We start from the raw sequence: 4,892 nt of genomic DNA on the forward strand, positions 1-4,892 counted from the left end.
CGCGGGGTTCGAGGGCGGGCGGGGCTGGCGGCTAGGGTTGGCCCGGGGCTGGGCTGCGGCTTATAAAGCCTGCCAGGCCAGGAGTCCTAGTCGGACACGACCCGGTTAGGTCGGTTGCGATTTTTTTAAATAATTACGTGTAGAAGAAAAATAAAAAGAAATACTAAACGGACTCCAAAAATCCCGAAATAAATTTTCCCGGGCTTCTAAAATCATGCCGCACAAGGTGAACATTTATTTGGGGCCTAAATGCAATTTTGAAAAACGCACATGACTCCTAAATTCAAATAAAATAACAAAAAAACTCCGAAATAAAATCTTATTTGATTTTATTATTAAATCCTCAATATTTCTTTATTTTGGGAAAGTCATTTTATTCCCTCTCACATATTTTTGTAATAGAAATAATTGATGATAAAATAATTAAAATCAAATGATCCTATTCTCAAAATTTGAGAAAACTCAAATATGAAAATAACGAAATCCCCAACTCTCTCCGTGGGTCCTTGAGTTGCGTAGAATTTCTAGGGTCAAACCAAAAGCAAAATAAAATATGATATGCAATGATGATCTAATGTATAACATTCCAAATTGAAAATTTGGGATGTTATAGTGAGCCACGAGGACTCAACAATCTCACACCCGCGAGATCAAGACTATTTAAGCTTATGGGTAGGAAAGGGGTAATGAGGTGGAGCTGCAGCAAGCACTAAACATATATGGCGGCTAACATACGCAAAATAAGAGCGAGAAGAGAAGCAACGCAATGGTCGTGAAACTAGAAGTGATCAAGAAGTGATCCTGAAACTACTTACGTTCAAGCATAACACAAGAACCGTGTTCACTTCCCGGACTCCGCCGAGAAGAGACAATCACGGCTAGACACACGGTTCATTCATTTTAATTAAGTTAAGTTTCAAGTTCTCTACAACCGGATATTAACAAATTCCCATCTGCCACATAAACGCGGGCATGACTTTCGAAAGTTCAAACCCTGCAGGGGTGTCCCAACTTGGCCCATCACAAGCTATCACGGTCAACGAAGGATATTCCTTCTCCCAAGAAGACCCGATCAGTCTCGGAATCCCGGTTACAAGACATTTCGACAATGGGAAAACAAGACCAGCAAAGACGCCCGATGTGCCAACAATCCTGATAGGAGCTGCACATATCTCGTTCTCAGGGCAACACCGGATGAGACATCCTATGAGTAAAACCAAACCTCAAGTTTCCCCAAGGGGCCCCGCAGTCTACTCAGTTCGGACCAACACTTAGAGAAGCACTGGCTCGGGGGGTTAAAATAAAGATGACCCTCGGGTTGGCCGACCCAAGGGAAGGGTAATAGGTTGTTAGGCAAATGTAAAACCAAGGTTGGGCCTTGCTGGACGAGTTTTATTCAAAGTGAACTGTCAAGGGGTTCCCATAACACCCAATCGCGTAAGGGACGCAAAATCAAGGAACATAACACTGGTATGACAGAAACTAGGGCGGCAGGAGTGGAACAAAACACTAGGCATAGGTCGAGCCTTCCACCCTTTACCAAGTATATAGGTGCATTAATTTAACATAATAGATATTGTGATATCCCAACATATCCATGTTCCAACATGGAACAAACTTCAACTTCACCTCAACTAGCAACCCTATAAGAGGGGCTGAGCAAAAGTGGTCAAACAATGGTTTGCTAGGAAGATGGGTTAGAGGCTTGACATGGCAATATGGGAGGCATGATATATCAAGTGGTAGGTATCGCGGCATAGCAATAGAGCGAACAACTAGCAAGCAAAGATAGAAGTGATTTAGAGGGTATGGTCATCTTGCCTGAGATCCCGCAAGGAAGAAGAACGAGTCCATGAAGAAGACAAACGGATGAAGTCGAACGAATCCTCACAAACGTGACGTTATCGGAACCAACCCAAAGAAGAAACACCGGAAAGAAGCAAACAACATGGTAAACAACCATCACAAGTATGGCATGAAGCACAACCAAGGATGATGCATGCCCGGTTTAAATATGCATGGCATGGCAAAGTGCACAAACAAAACTACAAGTTAAGTGGAGCTCAATATGCAACGAGTTGCATATTGACGAAACACCACAACAATTATTTAGTTCTCTCCCGTTTCTATTCCTACTAATAAAGCAAGGTGCGTTTGTCCAATTTTTTCATCCGTTCACCATCGAAAAGTTTTTTCTATTCGAGGTGGTACTAATTTTTTGTTCGTTCTCTATTAGAAAAGAAAAAACGCCCGAATTTCATACATGGGCCACTAGTAGTGTGGCCCAGCAAAGCCAGCCTGTTTATTTTGGTGCCGACATTAGTAGCAAAACTCTATTTATTGTAGTGAGCGTCAAATAGCAGGAAATTCGCACATGGCCACCAAGCTGGGCTGACCCGTTTTCTTTTGCTTTGTTATATTGCAGTGAGCGTCAAATAGTAGCAAACGCTATTAATTTTGTGCCCATGCAAGTGGAAAACTCCTATTAATCACACTGAGCATCAAATATTTACAAATTCGCGCAGGGCCCCCTAGCTAGGCTGAACTGTTTTTTCTAGTTCCGCGTTATGTTTCTATTTTTCTTTTTCCATTTCTTTCTTTTTATTCTTTCCCGTTTCTTTTGTCTTATTTCCTTTCAAGTTTATTTTTCTTTACCCCTTTTTCATAAATTCAAAAAATTTCAGAAAAGTTCATATTATTCCAAAAACTCGATTTTTTAAAAAGATCCAAAGTTTTAAAATATTTTTCTGAAAAAATGTTCAGAATATTAAAATTTTGTTCTCATTCCAAAATTGGTAGAGATGTTTTTTAAATGTTCCATTTTTCTTTGTCTTTCCAAAGTTTTTCGGCTTTTCCAAAAAAAGCATTTAAAAAATGTTCCAAATATGAACAATATTCTCTTTTTAGTGAAATATTCACAAATTCAGAATAATGTCTGAGGTTAAAGAAAAACATTTTAAAAAATTGTTCTCAGTGTTGAAAATGTTTTTCCTTTTTTCAAAAGCAATCACAAATTCGAAAAATGTTCTTCTTATTTTAAATGGTTCATGTTTTTAAATTAAACTGTGAATTTTGAACGATTCAAATTTTGTTGTGTATTTCTGTAAAAATGTAAAGAATGTCAAAAAAATGTTTGGGATTTCCAAAATTATTCATGTTTCCTAGAATATTCAGGAAATTATATATATTTAAAAACTCTTTTCCGTTTCTATATCTTTTTCTTTCCTGTTTCTTTTCTCTTTCTTTCTTTCAAGTTTATTTTTCTTTCTCCCTTTTTTTGTAAATTTAAAATTTTCAAAAAAGTTCATAATACCAGAAAAATTCGAATTTTGAAATATATTCCAGTTTGAAATTTTTTGGGAACATTAAATCTTTGCTCTCATTCTAAAATAGTCACAAATCCGCTTAGGGCGCCCAAACTTCCGTGAGCCGTTTTCTTCCTTTTGGTCTGTGTTATGTTTGTATTTTTCTTTTTTTTCTTTCCCGTTTCTTTTGTCTTTTTCCTTTCAAATTTATTTTTCTTACTCCTTTTCTCATAAATTCAAAATTTTCAAAAAAGTTCATATTATTTGGAAAATTAGATTTTTTAAAAAATGTCAAAAATTTAAAAATATATTATGTTTTGAAAAATGTTTGAAATACAAAAAATGTTTGGAATACAAAAAATGTTCTCATTCCAAAATTGGTATATATTTTTATACACGTTCCATTTTTTCTTGTGTTTTCCAAAGTTATTTGATATTTTCCAAAAAAATCATTTTAAAAATGTTTGAAATATGAAAAATATTCTTGTTTTGGTGCAATGTTCGCAAATTCAGGATAATGATCGAGTTTAAAGAAACACATTTAAAAAAATCTGAATTTAAAATGTGTTTCCTTTTCAAAAACCAATCAAAAATTCAAAAAGTTTTCAAGTTATTTTAAAAGGTTCATGTTTTCACATAGAAGGGACATTCGTGTCTGGTGATGTGCTAAATATGCTAATGAAACATGATTTATGCACTACAATTAGTAATTCATCCTGTTACGCAATCATAAGAGAGAATGGTCGAAACTACCGTGCCCCAAAGGTCGCCGCGTAGCTACCAAATGAGGAGGTAGACACAACCCCGACACAGAGGCGGGCCTGGAGAAAAAAAGGCACAAGTTAGATGGTTGCCAGCACACCGACTAATCCCACCACTATCAAGATCTCACAGGACAAACATGACCCGTGAGAAGTCCACAACACCTCTCTCTATCACATCGCTATGCTGATCGTTTTTCTTTGACATGTTATGGTGATCTTTTTGGTGGACACATCAATTATCTCTCCCATTGCTTCCGGCAAAGAAATATCTCTCCCGTTGCAACGCACGAGCATATGTGCTAGTAAGTACTCAACAAAGTTAAATGTTGGTTAGCATGACAAGGAGTGAAGCATAATAAAACTACATAACTAGGCAAGTTTAAATGAGGCCGGAACAATAAACAACAAGTCCGGGAAAACCTCATGGGCATATTTAAAATTTGGTACTGTTCTACCCTATACACAATTTTAGAGTTATTAAACATGCAAAGCAATGCCACCATGTTAAACTATGCATTTTTCCACCCCATTTACATATAAAGTTTATTATATTTGGAGCTACGATTATTTAGTTATGAAGTATACCATTTTAACAAGTTATTTAAGTAAAAAATAAACAAACAACATTTTAAACATTTTTAACATGAATGAAAGTTGCATATTATGAAACTAGATAAAATTCTAGTCATTTTACATATATGAAGTTTTTACATGCGATGCACAGTTTGTGATTTATGATATGCATGAAGAGCAGGGATTTTTCTGCAAAAACTGTAGTCTGGATAAATGTTTAAATTCGTCCAGAGAAAAAAAGTTATACAGG

General features: G+C 36.2%; 1 long non-coding RNA gene across 1 annotated transcript in view; it reads right to left on the reverse strand.

Moving 5' to 3' along the window:
• Positions 1 to 2,298: 2,298 nt before the first annotated feature.
• LOC123188666 (uncharacterized) overlaps positions 2,299 to 4,892 on the reverse strand; it is a 4,065-nt gene continuing 1,471 nt past the window's right edge. Inside the window, exon 3 of the long non-coding RNA XR_006495048.1 lies at positions 2,299 to 4,126. This is a non-coding gene — a long non-coding RNA (uncharacterized lncRNA). The remainder of the gene's footprint in view (positions 4,127 to 4,892) is intronic.

The sequence above is a fragment of the Triticum aestivum genome, chromosome 2A, assembly GCF_018294505.1.
Source record: "Triticum aestivum cultivar Chinese Spring chromosome 2A, IWGSC CS RefSeq v2.1, whole genome shotgun sequence".
In the NCBI taxonomy this organism is placed as follows: Eukaryota; Viridiplantae; Streptophyta; class Magnoliopsida; order Poales; family Poaceae; genus Triticum; species Triticum aestivum.